The sequence below is a fragment of the Corvus cornix genome, chromosome 1A (assembly GCF_000738735.6).
Source record: "Corvus cornix cornix isolate S_Up_H32 chromosome 1A, ASM73873v5, whole genome shotgun sequence".
NCBI lineage: Eukaryota > Metazoa > Chordata > Aves > Passeriformes > Corvidae > Corvus > Corvus cornix.
The window spans coordinates 43,694,305-43,717,159 of record NC_047057.1 but is presented as its reverse complement, the minus strand read 5'-3'; the positions used below and the strand labels follow the sequence as shown (position 1 = coordinate 43,717,159).

At 38.6% G+C, this 22,855-nt stretch overlaps 1 protein-coding gene and 1 long non-coding RNA gene across 4 annotated transcripts in view; one reads left to right on the top strand and one right to left on the bottom strand.

The window, feature by feature from the left end:
• The window catches only part of PLEKHG7 (pleckstrin homology and RhoGEF domain containing G7), a 32,768-nt gene extending 31,083 nt beyond the window's left edge, over window positions 1-1,685 (bottom strand). Inside the window, exon 1 of the mRNA XM_039570158.1 lies at window positions 1,536-1,685. The gene's annotated coding sequence lies outside the window, so the exon portion shown is untranslated. The remainder of the gene's footprint in view (window positions 1-1,535) is intronic.
• Window positions 163-22,548, top strand: LOC109146127. 3 transcript variants are annotated; one of them, XR_005604389.1, is made up of 3 exons: window positions 163-323; window positions 6,963-7,078; window positions 8,900-22,548. It is a non-coding gene; the product is annotated as an uncharacterized LOC109146127 (long non-coding RNA). The 3 variants fall into 3 exon arrangements; XR_005604388.1 differs by having other exon boundaries at window positions 163-328; XR_005604387.1 differs by lacking the exon at window positions 163-323 and having other exon boundaries at window positions 3,939-7,078.
• The last annotated feature ends 307 nt before the right edge of the window (window positions 22,549-22,855 follow it).

The following is a 22,855-nucleotide window of genomic DNA, read 5'->3' as shown; positions in this document are numbered from 1 at the left end:
AAATACAGGTTTCAACAGGTTCAAGACCCAATTTTGGCAAGCTGTTTGAACAGCTGCTAACTTTGAGTGTGCAAGCAGTGTCAGCATCAGTCAGTAGAACTAATTAGATGGTAAAGAGTAACTGTGTTTAGAAACTCTGCTCATCTGGTACTGCAGCCGCCTGATTTCCAGTTGCCACTCCCCCATCGATAAATGAGATTGTAGCACTGCTGTATGTGGGATAAAAATAAAGTCACTTGCTCTCAGGACTTGTTGCAAAATTCTTTATGTACAAATACTAATTTCTTGCTGAATTCTTAAGCAAATACAAATTGAACACTCAGGTAAGGTATGTCTCATTGCTCTTGCTTTCTTTTCAGCCTGAAAAGTACTTTGTAGTAAACTTTATGTATATCTTGTAATCAAATAATGAAGAAAATTACTTATATTAGAAACTTATCTGTTGATTAATCCATAAATAATCTTAGTTCTTTGATTCATGAAACTGTTTTAACATATTTTGATGTTTAGTCTTTCTAAAACTGAACTGACATTTCAAGTAACAATGAAGATTATGAATTCAATCTCTTTAATTTAGCTTCTTTGCTAAGAGGAATCTTAAATCTGTTCATGATTGCTAGCTTATTTGCGGAAATTTCGTTTATTAGAATTAGTTTATTCAAACTATATTGACTTCTGTCTTGAGTTATTGAATATAATGCATTTAATATGGTTTTTAAAATCTAATTATATAGCTTCATCAGATTGATTTACAAAGTGGATAGAAAGAAATTATTTTATCAAGTTTGCTGGTTCAAAGTATTGCTTTTTACAAAATCTTCAGACATTAGAAGATGATCATTCAGATTCTTACAGAGAGAAATAGCATATCTTTATGATAGAAATGGCTTCTTTCACAACTATAGAGAATAGCCACGAATATATTAGCATCTATTAATTTCTCTTTAATGGATAAGAGCTAATTAACACATATGCTTATTAAAAATCCCATTTAATATATAGCAGAATGATAATAATGAGAAATTACTAATATTTTCTCCTTTTGAATGAAAAGATTGCATACCATTGCTCTGAGATTTGCTATTCTCGATTTTTAATATTTCAAAACTTTTATTTTATGAAGTGTAATCATGTCTCACTGATTGTTGTTTGGCCAGGGATTATCATTTCCTTTTTATTTTTTAATAATTTTTTTAAAATTATTTTTGGTAATCCTCTCTTCTCCAGGCAGAATTTTGCAACTTGGCATAAAGTTTCCAGATATTCATGTGAATAGTGATCTGTTCCAGAAGTAGAAAAGTTTAAATACATCTTTTCATGCAAATCTTATATTAAAAATATGACCATTTTTTGCTTTTCAGTTTAGCAAGCTTTGTTTTAAATAAGGCAAGACTTACAAATTTCTTTATGGGTATTTATGTGTTACTTTCATGAGTAGAATCTCTCAGCAGCAAAATATTTTTAAAGAAAATACACCATTAAAAAGTGCAGAAATATGGCACACACACGCAGAAAAATTATATGATTAAACTTACCAAGATAGCCAAGTAAATATGTCACATCCTTTTAAATCAGTTTTTCAACAAGTCCTTGGTTAACTGATGCTAGTCTTAACAGTAGCATTTTCTCTCTTAAAGCCTCCTTACTGAATGCTGGGATAGGGAACAAGCTTTTTCTAGTAGGATTGTTTCTAGGGGATTTGTTTCTCAGGTCAGATGGAAGTGGCTTCAGGATGAATGGCCCTAAACAAAAGGTAACATGATCCATACATTGGATTAAATTTCATGCCTTTTATATATCTGGACTTTTCACATTGAGAACATTTGGGAAGACAGATCTCTTGCAAGTATATAGTAAGTTGCAAGAGCAGATTAAATGCTTCCTCCCCTCTAACAATCTTTTTTTTTTTCTACTCTTGTGTTGATTCATTCAGCTGGATCTAACTATGCATTGTTCATCTTTCATGGAAATATAATAGCGGTATATCCCTTGTTTATATTATTTACGATTAGTTTTTAATTTTAACAAGTGTGCTAACTAGCTAAGTAATTTTTGAACACAGATTTTAGTACCAGAGTATTTGAGAATTCATTCAAACATTGATAATTCACTGGTTTTTTGTGTTGCAGAACTGTTTGGAAAATTCCAGAATTGATTAAGGCATTCTTTGGTTAGATGAATTGAAAGTGAAGCTTGGGAAAAGACAGTTTATTTGAGGATAACTTGTGTGGAAGCACTAACCTCTACAAATGTTCAGCTCTGTTGTATAATTAAGAGACATTTTCAGAGGGCTGGGTGAACACTTGCAAATGCAGAGAACCTTTGCAGTACAATGCTTTCATTTCCTGTAAAGGTTTATTTTTTTCAAAACTCATCCACAGACCAAATCAAGATACCCCTAAACTGGCATAAATGCCCTTGATTTTGCATAGCATTGGATGTGACTGGGGATTGAGGGAGGATTATTCTGAGAGAAAGAAGTGAGAAAACAAACTCAAAGACTATTCACAAAACCATGACAGTGTTACATCATTTTTATTAGTATTTATCCAGTTTGATTTCTAGGAAAAAGAGATGTGCTCACCCTGTCTGATAGTTGATAGTACAAATGTATTTGCTTTAAGAAGCACTTTTAGGAATATAAGAATTTTTTCTATCCCTTTTTTCTTTTTTTTTTTTTTTTGTGTGCATGTGTATCTTCTGTTGTTATTGTTTGGTTTTTGTTCTGACTCCTTATGGAGCTCTTAAGGTGATATTCGTTTCAGGACCAGATGAAATGGAACAGACCCTGTTGCCCGATGAAATATGCAAATGTCTGGAAATTTTACAGTGTTCAAAGCTGTCCTTTCCTACCCCTCAGGATAGACCTGGGCACACCACCTGAGGTGGTGAGGATCTCCAAGAAGTACACCCTCAGGGAAAAGGGGGCAGACAGCCAGCAAGCAAAGCCATACCCTTCCGGGGGGAAAAAACTACCTCTCTGCTGGGGTGAATGAGCCCTCTGCTTCTGGCACTCTTTACATTTTTGTGTAATACATAAACAGGCTCTTCTGCTGCCAAATCAATATCTTACCTGTGCTTTAAAGCTGCTATTATGATTCTACCTCCACAAATTCTTATATGAGTGTATCTAGGTGGCTCTTTGCAAGCAGCAGTCCCCAGATTAGTACAGGATCTACCAGACCAGACCTTAGTGCTGCTCCTTAGCTCAGAGAAGCCTAATGTAAATCTAACCCAAACTTCTGAATGTCTAAGCATTCAAATAGTGCTATTCTGTTTGCTTTTGTGCGATTCAGATGATGACAGAGATGGCTGGGCTAGTGTCTTGGGGCGACTTGATGTTGTACTCCCTATCGCTGCTCTATGCCCAGAAATTAGTTTTATGCCTTTCTATGCTTTTAAACAGAGCCTGAGCAGAGAGAGAGAACTGAGCAAACTTCTCAAAGCAGTGCTTTTCAAGGACAGACAGAGATAACACACTCTGTCTCTCTGCATTTTTATTCCTGCTGCTGCTGGGCTGCGGGGAGAGGAGCAGAGAAGCACCCTGCTTGCTTGTTCAGCCAGTTTTTCGATTTTTTTTCCTCCAGAGCGTTGAACTTTGTTTTTCCTGGAATTTTGGATTTTTTCGCTTTTTCTGCTGGACTGCTTCAATATCAGAACACATTGGGAGGACTTTCCACCGAGCACAGAGGGCCTGGCCTGGGCCAAGCCCCAGCTCCGAGGAGGAAGGAGACCAAAGGGAGGACTCTAACACTTTCCCAGATTTTTCTCCACAGCGAGAGATTGTATTATTTAGCATTATTATCTTTTTTCCTGTGTGTTTGTTAAATAAATAGTTTTTATCTCTTTCACTTTCCTTCGAGGAAAAAGTTTTTTTCCCGAACCTGGTGGGAAAGGGGTGGTTTGTAATCTGCCTTCTCTCAGAGTATATATTTCTAAATTGGGCCAAACTGGCACAGCTAGGAAGAAGGCTGTTGGATGTTTCTCAGGTATCAATACCTATCTTTGGGCCTTGATAGCTGCTGAAATTCTTTTTGAATGAGACAGTTGGGTAGATAGTAGTAAAAGTGAGAATGCTAGCCGGAGATAAGGGCTGATTAAAATTACTCTCTGACATGTAGCGCTGGGACTGGTTTAGGTGGCTTTGGGTGTAGCTAGGAAGAAACTTGGTTTTGAGGTAATTTTTGATCAATTAGTTCTCACTGAGACCTTGGAGTTTTTTTGCTTTGGGTGCTTTTTACTTGAATTAACCTACTAGTTTTTATAAAGAAGAGGTTACTCTATTTCCCTCCCATTAGCTGGAGTTATAAATTGAAGACTATGTAGTGTGGTCCAGGATTATGTACCTTCAGCAATGTCCCTGCAGGTCCTTTAGAGATACAGAAGTTAGCAGAGCTGCCTGGAAAAGTCCTCAGCTTTCTTCCTGGGTTTTCAAGCATCACTTGTTGTGTTTGCTCTTTCTTGTGTTTCCCTGAGGTGTCTCTCTTATTCTGTATGAGATTGTGTGTCAGATGCAAACTGTCTCTGGCTGCTGGCAAGTCTAGAATGTCTCACACATTGGCAAGGACAAAGACCATTAAGCAATGCCTGGCTGGCTAGGATCCTGGATTGTATCTAGGTTATAGGACAGGCTCATAGAGGGACATGTGCTGTATTTTCCACATACCAGAAAATGTCATGTTGCTGATTATCAGTTACCTCTTGAAAGGTCTCTGTGCATCAGCCAAAGGGGCCTCCTATTACAATGCCCTAAACCACAGCTGTTTACCCTCAAAAGCTTGCACATTCTCTATGCTGAGGTAAAAAGTTTTCTCTGCTCCTCTTCTTCCTTCGATCCTCTCATTGGAAATGGGCTTTATTTACTGTGTTGGATAACCTCCAGAATTTGGTGCGTCCTGAACATAGCTATCTAGCTATTACATTCTCTGAGCACTACTAATGGGTTAGTCCCTCGAATGAATGTTTGCCTCTGCATCCACAGGACATGTTTATGGCTGCTTGACAGCCCTTCCAAAACAAGAAAAGAAAATGGCATGTCTTTGCAATCCTCCTTTCCATATCCTTTGCTCTGTGTAACCCTTAACAGCCTCAGAGCACGGACATGATTGACATCAGCTGCAGCTCTACTTGTTCGGCTCCCTTGGTAACCAAAGCTCTGGTCTCCAGTGGAGCACCAGGGAATAAAGAGCACGCACATAGTGACCCCTGCCAAAAGTTCAGTTTAAATGGCTTGGGCTGTGCCACAAAAAAACTGTGTAGTAGATTAAGAGAGAAAATATGTTCTTCTGGGGAAGCACCCACGTATGTGGACAGGAACCTTTTGAAATTTAGTCAGAGAGACACTGTTTGAGTTTTCTTCAGGGCCTTACCTTTGACAAATTTTGGCTGATTTCATGGGACCAACATAAATTGCACAAAAAGCATTTTTCCTATAAAAGAAAAAATTCCCATTTTGTTAGTATGACACAGAGAGACGTTATTGTGACACAAAGAGACACATTTTTATCCTGCAGATTTGCTCTCAATAATATGGAAAATTTTACCTGAGAAGTTTCAAAAGCATCATTAATGACAGACACCCATTGTATGAAATCTCTGCCAAAGGGTTAAAATCCGGCAAAGCAAATGGGAATTTAATTATAATGAGCATGTATTGGATGATGTTTACATGCACCTTCAATTCTGCGTTAATAAGAGAGTTCTTTTATTTAAATTAGTAGACAGTAGTACTTTTACAGGAGTTCGCAAGTGATGTAGCCTGAATTCCCACTTTTACACAATTATTTCTGTATAAAGCATTTAGTTTTGAATTTCCATTGGAGCAATTGAAAATACGATCTATTGAAGAAAAACAAAATGGAGCCAAAACTAATCCCTATGAATTGCTATTAATAGAAAAACTTTCTAAAATGCTATGAAGTTTTCCATGAAAAGACAATTGCCTTCGAAAGGATTTAGGAACATTTGCTCAGCTAAGGATACTGGATGGAGTAGACCCCACAAATATACAGTGGAAAAGGTAACTCATTTTCAAGTAAAAGAAAAGGTAAAAATTAATGATTGGAACTGATATGGAAATAGCCCTTCCTGGACTGCAGGGCACCATATTTTTGCAAATTGATTTTAATTGGTTAACTATGAACATTTGGAAAGCATGTAATTAAGAAAAATAAAAGCTTCTATTTTGAAATAGTCTATTCTTGCATAGTATAAACCAAGCTCCCTGAACTCGAAAACAATTATGAACTAGATAGGATATAATTAAAAATAAATATGCCAGTCCAGGGAGTAATGAAAGATGCTATTCACAATTCACTTACATATTACTTTAAAGGCAGCTTGGTTACAGGAAAGTAGAATAAAGTGATAGATTTGGACTAATGTAGAGTCAAACACCAGCAACATTTTATGGCAGCTGTGTAATTATTGTCTAAGCAGCATAGCTTCAAAGCAAAAGGGATTAGGCTTTTGAAAGGTTATCCTCAACAGAAAATCACAAACAAACAACAAATCCAAGGGAAATCAAACACAAAAGGTTGACATTAACCACTAAACATCAGGAAATGCCACAGTTCAGTCTGGCTGTGTAATTGTGCTCCTGCTTTTTCCTGTGCATTATCTCACAGGCTGATTACACGGATGCCTGAAGTCCCTCAAACAGAATCTATCAGATATAATGACCTCACACAGATATAAACCTTTGTATGAGTTCAGTGTTTCTCACCAATATGTCTGTAAGCCAGTGACAAATTTGGGGTTATCAGGTGGATAAAAGAATGTGTTCAAATGATGACTAAGAGGACTCAGACTCTGTAAAATAAAAGTCATATCTCCATCATCTCAAGAGCCACAAAGAATTCTTTAAGGGGATCTCAAAATAAGTCTGGAATATAGACTGAATGCTCATGGGGAGGAGTATGAAAAAATATTAACACTGCAAGTTAATGCATTGCTTTTCCTAGAAAAATGAAATCCAAGATGAATGTGATATGGAATCATGAAGTCCTGCCTCAAACAGAGACCAGTAGCTGAGATTTCAGAGCTGGCCTCCAGCTGGGACCACTTGTGATATTTACAGGTAATGCTCACCTGTGACACAGTTCTGTGTCTCAAGTCTTGAAGCCATTATCAACACCTCCTGCTATGCTGGTCTGTGGCTGTTACATTGAATTTTGGCAGGCTGCCCAAGGTCCCCTAAGCTGAATCTCTCATCTTTCCCCTTTCTTTGAGAAGCCCGCCCATAACCTGAGCTACAAGACTCAGGTAAATATGGCAGAAACATTTTGAGTGTGTATTTGCCCATGTGTGGAAGAAAAAAAAGGGAAGAGAGAATTCCAGAAAAGGACAGCTCTTTGGGAGATCAAGGGATCATCTCAGGGATACGAAAGGGACAAATGAAAATGAAGTCAGTTAACTTCCCGAGACAGAAGGTATGAATGTCTTCTTCTTACAGATTTACAGGTCAAGGGACAGGTATGCCTCATTTCTAAAATGAGTCTTGGATCCAGACACAAAGTTCTGCTTTACTTGCAGCCTTATACTGTTTCCTGACTAAAGAACAAAGGAAAACAGCTACTGTGTTTTAATCAACAATTCTAGTGTCCCAGTATGTGATGTGATTTCTTGCTCTGGTTTCTATCTATACAATCTGAATTCCTTCCAGAGCCTAGAAACTGTCCATAGCATCATCCCAGTTGTGCTCTTTCCCTCTCTTCTCATTCTAGTCAGATCAAAGTGGATGGGGTTTTCAGGGATTTGCATGAGATTCATGGGGTGTTATAAGCCCTGGCATGGGGTAGGAGCTTTCTAAATTGTAATGGTGTCAGTCACAAGCTTTCTGCTCTCGTCGGCCTTGTTCCTCATAGCTGGGTCTGCAGTGAAGCATGCTTGGGGAGCAGAGAGAACTGACATGTGCATACAACAGCACCTGGGAGGTGGTAGGGGGAGGTGGCTGAGACGTTTTGTAGGGCAGCTGTAGTGAGAATGCAGGGGAGATAACAGTTATAGATAGATGGGGAACTAAGAGAAACAGGAACTTGAAGTAGCAGTAGCTAATCATCCATGCTCTGAAGCAAGTGCCTGCAGGAAAATCCATCCTTCAGCCATGTACTCATTCTCTCTTCTTTTCTAAATTTTCTTGTTGTCAGCATGTCTTTGATGGAGCAAGGGGTGGGTGGACGTAGCAGCAGGTTTACAGGGCTGTGCAAAGAAACCCTCACTTTTCCTCTGATATGATAGTTCTGTGTAAACTGCAAAAAACTGGATAGCTTCATCCAGTACCCTGTGACTTCTCACCAAACACCTTGTCAAACTTAATATATTGTTTACCATCAATTTCTGCATATGGTACTTCAGCCAAATTTCACATTTTTGTAACTGGTTTCAGTGTAAACAAACAGGAATAAACAGCTGAATGAAATTTTCCAAAGCAGTATAGAAGTACCTTACTGAAATTTGGATGAAAACTTTCATTGGCATAATTCTTTCTGCCTTCCAGCTGCTGACAGTACAAAGTGCTAGATTAAACAGTTTGCCTGCCTGTGAGATATTTCAGGTTCTCAGAATAAGAAGTTGGATGATCAAATAATCAATGTTTCATGTGAAGACAGGTGTTTGGTTCAATGGGGAACTTGTAAAGCATGTTTGGACTAATTCCAGGAATTGGGAGTTGGGTCAGTTTGCCCTACCTCCCTTCTTGTCATCCTTTCCCACTGCCATATAGGACTACATTTTCCAACAAGACTGGTTTTGATCACCATTACTTGGTTGGCCAGCTGTATTTCCAGCTTCCTTCTGTCAGGGAGACAGATTTAGAGAGAGTGGGTCATAGTTAGACTCTCATTAGAGAGAATTGTGGAGGTCTGATTGATGCAGATGGTCATGGGCTGTACATTCACAGATGGGATGCTGCAGATGAGAGATTTGCTTTGCCATGGATGGAGGCAGCATGCAGTGGAGTATCAGAGCCAGAGGTACCATCCTTCGTTGTTGCAAAACCTCCCCACAGTATTTGGTGGTAAGATGCTTTCCAGCAGCTTTATTCTTGTTCCTGGACAGAATAGGGAATGCTCCTTCTCATAAGACATAGAACATTAGATTCACCAGATGCTTTTTTCAGCAAATCAGGCATTAGGGGGTCTGGGGGCAAGTAAGTTGCCTGGGAGGATAGGGGAATTTGGCTCACTGCTCAGCAGAGGATGTCCCAGGCCCAAGGGGACTGGTTATACCTTGGTATATCTTTGTAAGCTAGAGGGAAATGCCCTTTCAAACATGTTAAAATTCATTAAAGCTTTAGAGAGAAAAACAGAGTCTGGATAACCAGATGTTTGGACGGGGTATACTCTGGCAGTTGGTAATTAGCTTTATAGAAGTAGGACAAGAACAGACTGATCACAATAGAAATAATAATATGCTGATCTTTTCTGTTTTTCTGTGTCCCACCCCTCCATGACTGCCTGCTTGTCCCCCAGAGATATCAAACCTTTGGCCAGAGCAGTTAGAAATGTGGTTTAAACAGCTGTCATTTTGCATCCTGCTGGCTGTTTAGCTCCCTTTTATCCTCTGTCCCAGATGCAGGGCTCTTCATGAATGATGTACTTGCATAGTCCCTCTGCCTGAAGAACTGACTGTCCTTCCTGAACAAGTTCTTTCTCAGTGTCATGCAAGACAAAAAACCAACTGCTGTCCCAACAGTAGTTAAATTTTTTCAAACATTTTCGTTTGTTGATGTTTGTTTATTGTTAAATACTGGCAGCTGAGCAGCCATTGTCCATGATGGTGCGTGTGCATCTACACTGGCACAATGGACTGCTCTGTGACTATAGATTTTCTCTTGTGTTTTCTTTTTCATTGGCAAGTTAAAACAATATAGAACTATTTCAGTCCCAAACCCTGAATAAAGGATTAAGAATTTAACAAAGAAATACTTCTAACGCTTGTGAGAAAAAGCAGCTGAACATCATTCCCGTAATTAATTGAATGACTTGTCATAGAATAATACTATGGTTTACACTGTTGGGGACCTTAAAGATCATCTAGTTCCAACCCCCTGGCATGGGCAGGGACACCTTCCACTAGACCATATTGCTTAGGGCCCCCTCCAACTTGGTCTTGAACCCTCCCAGGGATGGGGCATCCACAGCTTCTCTGAGCAACTTGTTCCGGTACCTCATCACCCTCACCGTAAAGAATTTCGTCTTAGTATCAAATCTAACCCTACTGTCTTTCAGTTTTAAGCCATTCCCTTTGTCCTATGGACTTAAAATTAGCTCATTTTAATGACTTTGGGTGGCAACTATCATAAATGTCTGAAAAGAGTCTTTATCATGCTCAGAAAGTTAAGTAACTGGTTCATCCATGTTTCATACTGGATGAAGTTCTACAACTTCCATTCTTTTGTGCTGGGAATACTGGCACTGCAGACACTGACTGGCTGGGAGGTGGAATTGGCATACCTTTAGTCCACCACCATTTCATAATGGTCATATGAACTGTTTGTTGATGATGGAATTAGTGGAACCACTTCTCACCAATCAATATTACCACCCTGGGATACTGTCTAGTTTACTGAATACTTGTCTGATAATCATGTTACCTACCTACCTATTAAAGAAATCCATGGCCATAGTAGCATGGCAACCTTGAAAATCCTCAAGAAGTTTATAAATTGCTTGTACCACCGTACTAAGTGGTTAAATTGATACTAACATTTTACTGGTTTTAACAGGTGTGAAGGTAAAAGTCTGTGGTGCCCTAAAGGAAATGTTGTGATTTGAATGGTGCTCAAAGTTTTGAGATCAAGTCTAAGCCTTAATTCAGTGTTTTCCTACATCCTTCACTTTATGGATCTTTAAGTTTTGGCCAATGAAGAAATATAGCCTTCTGAAAACTTTGCATATATAGTTAATTACAAAAGAGATATGCTTTCTTAAAAATGTGCTCTTTAAAAAATCTGGTTTTGTGGGCACCTTGGAAATAGTTCACAGGACTTTGAGAGATCTGCAAACTAGAAGTTGAAAGTTCAAAGCTACAGGTTTAAAGCATAAAGGATGTTGTTCAGTGAGCCATCACAGTAGGGACAACATTATTTAGTAATGATGAATAGAGAGCAAACTTATTGTAATGGTAGCATCTCTAGTATTTACTAATTAACTATTTCCTTTTGAAATCATTCTACAAGGTCAAATGTTTGCTGCAGAAGAGTTTGCCATCTCTTATCTTGGCTTGTGTGTGTGTGCTGCTGTGCAGTGATTGCTTCACAAGGAAGGCTAATGTCTATGGAGCTACCAGAGGACAGATTTTCTCTAAGCGTTGATTTTGTACATTGTTGAAGTGCAAGGACCAATCCTGAAATCGGATATGATTTATTCAGTGGGTGGGAAAGTTGTCTGCAGCAGGTGGATTTATTCCAAACTCTAAGAAGCTACAGCCCTGCAGGAATTTTTTGTTGCTTGGATGTGTGTGAAAGGTGTTTGCAATGTTTGATAAACAGCACAAGAGTAGGATAAAAATCTCTCTGGCTTCTCAAGAAATCTCATTATTCATGGTGTAACTGTAAAATTTGCTGCTTGCTGGTGAGGACAAATTTGAAATGAAAATAAACATTTTCCTCTCTTTATGAACTCTTAAACCATTTATAAAATGTTACATATGTATTCATATATTCACACACACCTTCCTGGAAGTTTTTGTCCTTGCTTATTTTCTGCACAGTGCTTTTTTGTTGTTGTTGAATATCTGTGACATATGAGCTACTCATACTTTTTGCTCAACACAAGGTGGCAGTAAGATATTGTCCAGTGACATACAATAGCTTGGGTTGCTTGTTTTCCCTCCTGTTTACTTAGCCGTCAAATAACAAAAGCCCTCGTGATGAATGAGCATTGAAAGCAAAAGAGGTTGTAATAACAACGGTTTAAAAGGTGCACAGATAAAGCAAATGCTCCAGATAAGATTCCAACTGATTTGCTACACTATAGTAAGCCATATTGTATCATACTGTGGACAGTATCACAAAATGATATATTGCTCTCTTTTTATCCTTCTGTTGGTATTATTTCATTGGAATTTGCACATTAAATAAAGGCTGCTAGTGCAAAGGTGGAAATTTACCTGGTTTTCAATTTGTAATTTAAAAACAACACAATATTGTTTGAGATTCTGCATGTTGGAAGAGACAAAGCTTTCTACCTCAGTTTTTGGTTGTCTGGAAAACACTCCAGTATCATTGCATTGAGTAGTAGCTAGAGCAATAAACTCCTTTTCAAAATGAAGTGAGAGGGAGAAATAAAGAGCAATGTGCCAGAGTATTTCACTGACAATGTTAGGAGAGGTTTTTCCCTTGTTTTGGTTGGATATAGGTCATATGCTGACAATCCTGAGTGCAGACCAGCAATTTGCAAATGTAGCTGCTGTTTCTTTTATTATTTGTATTCATATTCCAGCAGGCCCAAAGCAGATTCAAAGCATGGCTGGGATACTGGACTTGCTAATATGATTGAAATTCATCCTTTTGGGACAAGATATGGTATTTAAGGTCCATCTCACTCCCAGCTTCCCAGAATACTATGAAGCATTTTTGCATCATGTTTTTGACTAGCTGTTTACCTGAAATGGAGTTCCAGCAGCATGACCCCAACCTCCCAGCGGCCACTTGGTTTGTCTGTAGCCTCTGTACACACTAACACACATGTTGAAAACAAAACACAAATTAGAGATGTTTCTGACAAGCTGATTGAATGGAAACTCTGCCTCCTCGTTTCACAAGTTATGCACGTGCGGTTTATTTTCCAAGAACTGGTTGGCAGAGATCATGTTATTCTCTTTTCCATCAGAATGATTCACTTATAGCTGCTAAAAGCCAATACCACTGTTGATACTGTGAACTCCTGTGCATGTGGATCACTCACACTCAACTTGGAATATGCATCCTTTAGTATCTATCAAAAATCTATTCGTTTTCTGATGTTATAAAATAATAAAGACTATTATAAATACTGTTACACAGCAATGTAGACCTACTTCTTCTCTTGCTTACCCCTTACAGTTTTGCCCTTGAATACTTGCCATCAGGAGATGAATTATGGACTTTGAGACTATACAAAATAATGCAGTTTTCAGGAAGAAAATTCCCAGTAATAATCTTGATTTTATGATAATGGCTTTTATGATAATGAAGAATAGCCCCTGCAGAGCACCTTTAAAGTCGTGTTTGCACTATTCTCAACGTGTGATTTATGCATGATCACAGGGTTTGGTGTAATAAAATGATACGCTGTAAAACTTATCTTCTTTGTCTATGTATGACTGTTCAAGATAATAATAAAATTGATGGTCCTAGGGACTCTTCTGGAAATCTTCTTAGGATTCAGCTGTTGTCCAAGGACTCTAAACTAAATGTTTCATGTGAGTTTCATGGTTCTGCATCATAAAAATCAAAAATGTGTAGAAATATTGTTATTATTGTTATTCTGTGCTGAGCTAACAAGTCATGTGTCTTCTTTCTATGGGACTAAAGATAACAAACACTGCAACACTTGGCTGCAAAGTGATAATTATTCACAGAGAATAGGGGCTTCTGCTTCAATATATACCTGCAGTTTCCTTGGATGAAAGTCCAGCAAATCTGATACTGCTCAAAATGTGACTCTTATAAAACTGAGACTCCATGGTAAAGGAATCTTCTCTGAAAATATCTGGCTACTTGTGAAGTCTTTCTAAGAGAGTTTTAGTATCTGGTAACATTGCTTTGAAGTTTTTACATTATTTTAATCATGTGCCATTGATTTAAGTTTGTAAGCCTGAAATAGCAGCGCATTTTTGACACCCTCATATTACATTGGAATGGCTGAAACTCTAGTAAACAGAGCTATTACATTGAATGCCCAAGAGAGGGACACGGGAAAAAAAAAATCAGTAGCATGCTCCAAGAAAGAAATCTGAGGTCAAACAGTTTTCATGGGAGACAAACTACGTGGCTGGTATTATCCTGGCTAATTGTGGGTTACAGAATCTCTCTTGAGATTTTATCATGGCCAATTGCTGTATTAGCTTTCCTTTTCTACATCTGTTTGTGGGTGTGGAGAGCACTCAGAAGTGACCCTTTCCTTGCAGACTTTTTGTACAAGGAGCACGGATGAGATGCTAGCACAGACTGTCTGAATGGATTTGCTGTGCTGTTCGTAGGTTTGCTGGCCATGTTCACATAGACAGCAGACAGGTTCTCTGTCTTTAGGCTTCTCTGCACAGTGGATGGTTCTCTGGCATAAATCATGTTTTGTATGCACATGAGGAACAACATGGTCTCTGCTGAGAAGCAGGATAACCTCAGGGTTAAAGATATTTTGAGGAATTTTCAAGCCAGTTAAGTTGTCTGCATAAACAAGGCCATCCTGTCAGTGAAGTGTTTCTTAATTTCTGCTTCTAATTAATACATGCAGTCACATCTTTTTCATACAAACACCTGATTTCCAGGTCTTTTCCCAACCCTATTAAAATTGGTACAATAACCAGTGGTTTCAGCTGGGTTAGGACTTGAGCATCTGTCATTAAGAGTTGCTGTGCAGTTTTAAGGCAAACCAGTCTGAAAAGCTTTATGTCTTAAATGCTAGCAAATTCTGGGACCATATAAAAATGATACCTCTTTCTTTTCTGAGTATCTTACTATGTGGTACAAAGTTTGGACTAGACTATGCTTGTTATATTTACTGTGACATTCATTTCTTGTACACAGAGGCAGGACTTCTCTTTCAGAAGGCAGGATTGTGGACGACAAGCAGCTGAATAGCAGGATGATGGTGCTTTTTGGGAAATAGTCACTACTTTGTTTTATAATTCTGTATTGCAAAAAGGATCCAGGTGTTACAGATTCAAGCTTTAGTCAGAAGTTCTCCATGTCTTCATGCAGAGAAAAGAATAAAATTTTTAAGTGTATCTTAAATGAAAATTGAAGAGATTATAATGTGTTTTTCTTACAGTAGGTCAAGAAGCCAAATACAGCCCAAGCAAGTGAAGAAAGACACAGATTTTGGAGCAGTGCAGATCCTGGTATTTAAACAACCTAGGATTACAAAAGGGACTTTGTAATTGAATTGTAAAAATTTAGCATACTATGAGCTGCATGCTCCTCTTGTATCATCAGTTGTTCATAAGCTCATTACTTATCCCTGAAGGCTAGACTAATTTTCTTTGCGGTCTTCATCCTAAGTATTTTGTTAGCAGGAAAGTAAATGAAATAAATTCTTTCTGATTCCATAGCAGAAAAATCTTAGGTCAGCACTGAGTGCCATTTGTATGTTGTCATTGAGAGCCAGCTTGACTCTGGGCATAAAGTATGAGAATTTGACTCCTGTTTGATTTTAAGAATAAACTATTTTAAGGTTATATTGTGTGTCTTATCCTATGAAATCTTTGTTTTTAGTCCTAACTGCAGAATTATTCTTGTACAAGTGTGTTGGTAGTACTGTCTAGCAAATACCCAGTTCAGAACCACAGAACAGATTCTCAGAGATTCACAAGTGCGGACTGTGAAATGGTGACACTTCCACCCTCTCTATCCCTTGTTTGTCCCCTGGACTGGCACCAGCAGCTCTAGCTTAGAAATCAGTAGTTGCTATGCACAAAAGTGGAGATTCATGTATTCCCAACTGTTTGTTATGTTGTTTGTCTGAGACCAAGTAAGTGAAACTTTGCATTTGATTTTACGTAATGATGAAGAGTTGCATGAAAAGTTGGCATGACTGAGAGGACAGAAGAAATTTGGTTTGGGGCCAGGCTAAAGAGATGATCTTTTCTCAGCTTTTCCTGCCTTTGATTCTTTGGTAGAGAACCAGTTTATTTGTGACAAGGGAGAAAAATTAATACTAGATTGGACTTAGATCACCATTGATATTTTATATAGGGATCACTATTTTATATGAGATACCCAAATCTGGGGCTAAAATTTCTGTTCTACCAAACAAATGAGTCTATGATCTACTTTATTAAGCAGCTCATTACTAGTTCAGGTAAGCATTTTTCTATATTTGGGTCCTTTGCCAGAAATTATTGACTGCCATAGTTTTGTTTTCTGTCCATGAGCTAGTGACCCCATGCAATTTTTGTTTCTATTTTTTTACTAGGTAGAAGTCATGAAGTTTGCTCTTTTGTAAGACAGTGTTGTTAAAGAGTTTTTGTTGGTTTTACATAAAGGACATACCCATAAGTTGAAAGTTGTGGTTTTAAATAAACCAAGAAAACAGAGGGAAAGAACTAAGGCATCCTAAAAAACCACACCACTCAAACTGGTAATTTTCCAGGTACACGTGGATGTTACATCCATGCTAGAGAAAAAGCATGGGGTCCTTGTGTCCCCTGCTATTGGTGTTCCAAAACTCTACCTTTAATTCTGGCTTGTTTACAGTGATTAAAAAAAAGCTGGCCAAAGCAGAAATTTTAAGTTTTCTAAAGCTTCAAGGATCTTTTTATATTATTGAGACTTCAGTAATGGTAGTACACAGCATTTTGCAGTTATTATTGGCACTAGAGAGACCACAGAAACACCATATGAGTCCTTGTGATTAGTCTAAATGGGTCACTGCAACAAAACTTGCCTGTAGTAGGCTTCATCAGGCAACATGAATGTGAAGTTTTGTTGTCGATTCTCTGAATAATTTGAAGCCCTAGTTCAAAAGTTCATCTCTTTCTTGGCTGGAAGAAATGTCAAAAGCCTTCCCTAGGGAAGTGATACTACTGGACATTGTGTTAAAAATACTTGTTTATCATATTTGATACATTACAAACAAACAGAAAGTGTATCTATGCCAGATTTGAAGTGCAAGTTTCAAAGTAGTGATGAATATGATGTCAGGGGGATATGATTCCCAGGTGCCTAACTCTACACCTTTCACTATGCAGAAATGGGGTCCTCTGGATCTTTAATGAGTAATACTCCCCTTGCCTTATCCTGGGGACGTGAACAGTAAGCTGTGGGTTCCAGACCCACAAAGGAGACCCACCAAGTTTTAGAAAATGTACCTGTTGTAGTCTCTAGCTTGTACATCTGAACTGACAGAACAGGTAAAGGAGTTTCTGCTCCCGAGCTTCCCTGTCTTCCCCCATCCTTTAGTACTCTGGGTATGGTACAGTGGGGACTCCTGCAAACACAGGGCACATACTGGTGTGCATGGGGTGCTGTGGCAGGGAAAGGGAGTGACAGCCCTTCTCTAGCTTTAGCTGCCAGGCACTGAATCTTGCTCTGCAACTGCAGGCACAGGACAGTCTATTGGAAATCTCTTCCTCATACAGTTACTTGTGCATTAGGGCAAGATCACCTCTAATTTCTCCTTTGAAGAATTTCAGTGTGATTTGCTTACCAGTCTCCCTGTAAGAAGACTTTTTCTTAAAATCAGGCTGTTTTTGTACTCCTCTTTTGGATTCAACATCTTAACAATTTCTAAAGGACAGAGCATTTAATTCTGATTTTGTGTTTTTGATTTTGGTGTGTGAATTCTCACACACCAGAAGTTGTGATCTAATAGCAACTGGAATATACTTCTGTGTGTCAACTCTGCCACAGAAGCATTGGTCTGTATTTGCAAAAGCTGGTTAATGCTTGAAGAATGAGGTTAAAATGCTTGTGAGGTCAGAACCTGAAGAGAACCTTGTACTAACAGCTAATTAGGGATGTATCCACATTTAATGTAACAGTAGCATTTTTTACTAAACAGCTTTCTTCTGTTAAATAACTTTGTGCTCAAGCATGATCTGATGGAAAAGATTAAGTATAATCTCAGAGTCTGTGATGGAATTTTCTTTAGGCATGTCTAAGTCACAGCATGGCAGCATCAAACAGATTGATTCAGACTCTCAGAATTATGAGATTTAATAAAGAAATAGCCATTAAATGCAATACTGCCTTCCTAAGAGTTTTGTGGAGACTTCACGCCAGGAAGAATCTACCTTTTTTCCTTCAGTTTGGATGGGAATTCAATACAGATTCAAGGTGCAGGCAAACAAGTCTGCAGCTGCCTGAAGATGGGATTGCCTTGCTCCCTGTGAAGCTTCAAGAGAGGACTGAATGCATCCATGTGCTCAGGAAGACAGCAGTCCTGCATCCACTACTCTGAACAACAGCTCCTGTCTGAGCCTGGTGGTCCAGCTGAGAACTGACTTCTCTGGAGGAGGAGGGGGGAGAAAGAGAGAGTAAGAAACAACTGTGAAAGAAGAAAGGCTGGTTTTATCATAGTTTGGTGAGCTGAACTGCCTCACTGAGACAGTGCTGAGTGCCAGAGCGGGTGGAAAAGAAGTGCTACCCAAAGTGGAGATCTGGGAGGCAGAGCCACACCCTAGGCAGCAGCAAGCTGTTAGACGGGCAGATTTCTTTTCTTTTTGACTCTCTGCTTTGTCACCTTCCAGGTTGCTTCCTTCCCTGTCATAGCACACTGTCACAACTCAGTTTGCCTTTTGCCTCCTCCTGTCTCCAGTTATGCTTCCTTACATTCTCCTCCTCCCTGCCAGTTCCTGTGGCCCTTATATGCCAACCCAAAACCAGCTGAGGACGGTCTAGCTTCAGCTTCAAAAGAAATTATGGGAAATGGCAGATGGATTTGGCAAAGACATTACCATTTTTCCAGTAACTCAAAGATACTTCTGTGCTGTGATCTACAGTGGCCTGGATAACCTTTCCTCACCATTGCTGTACTGCACCACTTTAGATCTCCTGATTGCTAAAGACCTCTTGCTCCTGATAGTTGTGGGTTTCAGTAGTTGTGGTTACATGAAATCAGCATCCAGATTCCTCGTGTTTGTGCAGTGTCCTGTGTCATGGCCACAGAATAACCACAGGTGTGCCCTGTCTCCTCCCCAGAGGAAAGCTTTGCTATTAAAAGGGTCACCACTTTAACTTCCTCTGGGCCAGCTATTTTGACAGAAAGGCTGCAGTGGTCTGGCAACCAGCTCACTGGGGCTGAAGCTTCAGGGCCAAAGGTCCCTATTCTAGGCTATTGTTAAGAATTCAAAATAAATAAGAAGTAAATAATGATTTCAGCTATGACACTTTACTTCAATTTCACAAAAGAGGATGAGCCAATAGAAACTAAATTTGCAATTATCCTTTCCATTTTAATCTACGTATTGTCATATACATGTCTTGTTCATATCACACACACGTGTGTTTTTATTCATCATACACAGAAAAGTGAGCAGTGTTTCATGCTGCCAAATATTCTTCTGTATAGAATGCCTCCTCAAATACAGAATCTCTGGTGAAGAACAAGAGCTGGTCAGTGGCAACAAATATGTGCCATAGGAAGTCCATCTTAGGTACTCAGTGGTCAGTAGCTGTGACTTTCTCACTGCTCTGAGCCCTTCAGTGAGGCACCCAGCCTGTCTTCATCTGAGCTCATCACGTCATAAGTGGAGACAATAATCAGCCTTAATTATTGTCTTAGCCCCAGTGTAAATAGAGTGATGATTAAAGGATGAAAAATATATGAAATGACATTATATTGCTTTTCCTCTCAAGGATTACAAAGCATTCTTCACATCACAGCACAGTCATTGCTAAAAGCTGCAATTTCTAATGGCTCAATTTAAAAGCCTAAGGTACTACACTTGTACTTGTGTGACCTATTACTGCAGTCACTTTTGGGGAAGTTCTCTCTTCTTTTAATACACAGTTTTGGAAATTTTCTTTCTCCAGATGTAAAATCTCCTGGAGAGTTTGTTTTTCATATAGCAATCATCTCAGCATTAAAAAACAGTAACAACAACAAAACCCAAAACAAGTATCCAGTGACCAGATACTCTGACTAGGTTCAAAATGCAAGAACATGTCAGAAGCAGAGGTGATGTCAAAGCGCCACTGTAAGAGAAAAGTGCATCAGTTACAAAGCAGAGAAAACAAGCAGAAAACATGCCAATTTAAAAGAGTGTCTTTGCTATGCTTTAAGTTTCTGGTCAATACATTAGAAAGTGTCTTGGCAAGTATTCTCAAACTTCAGGTATGCCTCTTCAAAGATACTGTGAAAGATCTCTCTTACCTACTAATTCAGAGTACGTATTTTTCATGGTAAAAAGATGACGTATAATAAGCACTCCCTCCCTCCCTACCTGCTGAATGGAGAAAGCCCTGTGTCTGTTGGATCAGAGCCCTTGGTCCAACACTAGGAAAATGTTGCACCATTTCTTTCAGTTTATGAAACACATCTGTTCAAAAGCCTAGTTCAAGTTGCCTGAGACTGCCCCTGCCTTCTTTTTCTCTAGTAAAAATGTGTGACTTAGGAAGAACACTAGGCACAAGAGTCTCTTTTCCTTAGCTTATACATTTTCCTATGCTTCCATATGTTTACTTTTATATGATAAAGATTGTCAAGTTTTAGTAGCTGCCTCCTAACAAAAGAACTCTTTACGTGGGAGTGTACCAAAGCAGTCATTGTTTTATTTGCCTTTGAGCCCATGCTGTTCTCTATAAAACTCCAAACCAGGGTCAGAAATGCAGCCATATAATGAGGTGAAAAGGCACTCACTGCAAACAGAAAACCTTAAATAAATAGCTTGTTTTCAACTCATAGACTGACCTGTTTAATAGGTCTTGTGAAAACTGCCTGGTAATAATATGTTATTATGACCTTGTAGAAGCCTTACCACATGAGAAAGGCAGTATATGTTTAATATTTTATTTTAGTTATTGGTTAAGTATTGTCTTATATGCAGAAGACCAAAGAATGAAAGTGCACAGAATAAGGTTCATGAGTATGTCCAGTTTTCCTGTGTACTGAGGAGCTGTTTTAATGCACTTTCCCAGGTGTTAGTCTCTTGATGAGTCTGATCTTTTTATAAACTTCCTCTAGACCTCCTGATTTCTCTGTAAAAGTATAACCTTTCTCTGAAATTAGTCACACTATTTCTTGGAGTTCTGAGGATCAGGCTGTGGTGATGCCTGGCAGCACCCTGTGTGCCCAGATACTCCTCACGGGGAGCTTCTGGCACCTGTGAACTCTTTCACTTGTTTTACCACCTGTGCCTTTGTACTCTCCTCTACCAAGTCACAAACATCCTTCACAATTATATCTGTGCACCTTTCTTCTCCCATTCGCATCACAGCTGCCTTTTTCCAGCTCTGTTTACAATCAGTAAGGAGTCGTGAAAAGATTTGAAGGAAGTCAATGAAAGCTTGAGAGGAGACCACAAAATACTGGAAGATGCAGAGTTACTTGGCAGCAGCGTGGGACTTCGCTGGGTGAGGAAATGAATACTTATGCTTGCCTCCAGTAATGACAGACTGTTCTTCCTTTCCTGACCTGAAGGAACTGAGCTTCTGCCAACTCAGGGGGAGCACAGGGACAAAAGGAGGTTCACAGGAAGGCATCTGAGTCAGAAAAAGAAGAAGCAAAAATCTGGGAGAGGGTGGTTACTCTTTCAGAAAATTTGGGAAAAGTGGCTTGAAGTTTATAATGGTTTCATGTATCCCAGACTACTGAAAATTCCCTCACTTCTTTTCTTTTTTCCAAACCAGGAAAATTCTCACAAATGGGAAACAACAGTATTTATGAAAAATCGTTTTCCATCTATCATCTGATTCCCTTAATGTACCTGATAGTTTTTCTGCTTGATAAAATCAAACTCAGCATGGCAAGGCCCACAGGCTGTAATCAAATAGTACTCATAAATCTAAAAATTAACACTAATTAGACAGATCTAAAAAATGAATCAATAAAGTAAAAGTCATTACTGTGATCTTGAACTATAAGTTTATGACCTCATGATTTGACTTGCCATGTTCACCTGTAGTCACTCACAAATCCCAGACTATTTGGGAAAGTTTATAAATATATAAAAAAAGGTTTATAAATGCGATGATGGGGCAATGAATATCTCCCACTCCTTGCATGAGTCCATACAGTACTCTCACAGGAGTAACGTAGAACACTATCCAGTCATCTGCTCCTGTTGCTACCTACAGCAGCATTTCCAGAGCTTTATGCAACATTTTTAAGGATCAGATTTCAAGGTAAGTCCTGAAATACTATTAGTATTCCCCTTAACTGTACTATTTCATTGTTTTTTCTTTAAATACACTTCATTTACTTGAACCTCTCTATTAATTCCACTATTAACAATAGTGGAGGTAAATATTGGCACAGACAACTGCATCTACAAATGTAGTTCACATCATCATTTTTGATTGTGATGGCACTTTTTCTTCCTTTTCCCTTTTTTAGTGGTGTATTTGGATAACCTATATTTGTTCTTTGAGCTGTGACAAATACCAGCCAGATAACACTGGTAATTAATAATTGTTATTAATAATTTAATTTGAACGTGTGTTCATTATAAATTAACAGTTATATTACTGGTAGAATGAGAAAATGAAAATGGGCAAAACCAGAAATGCATTCTTGTGATGGAGTGACGTATTGAAACAGTAGTTTGAAACCCACCATATTGATGGCAAAAGGAGACTAAACTGGATTATACATTGTGCAGCATGCTAGCAGGAAACACTGATAAGAGAAAAATTATATTAACTGTGAATTGGGATTGGGTGGTATTCAAGGAATAAATGATTAGTCTGAACCTGAAACCCTGGTTTCAGAAGTCTGGAGGAAATGCTGGTCTCCATTCCGTTATTGGGAACCCGTACTTCCTTAGCAGCAGATCTTCGGTTCAGCAGTGAAGTAAATTCGTATAGTCCAAATAAAGGACCAAATGAAACAAAGTAAACTTGTCAAAAAATTAAGCAAATTTTATAACACTGGCTCAGTCTGCATAATAAATTTAATGTATCTAAAAGAAATAACTGAATATATGTTTTAACTGTACATAAACACCTGGCTCTGGATAAACAAAAGAAAAACTTGAAGATCACCTTTTCCAG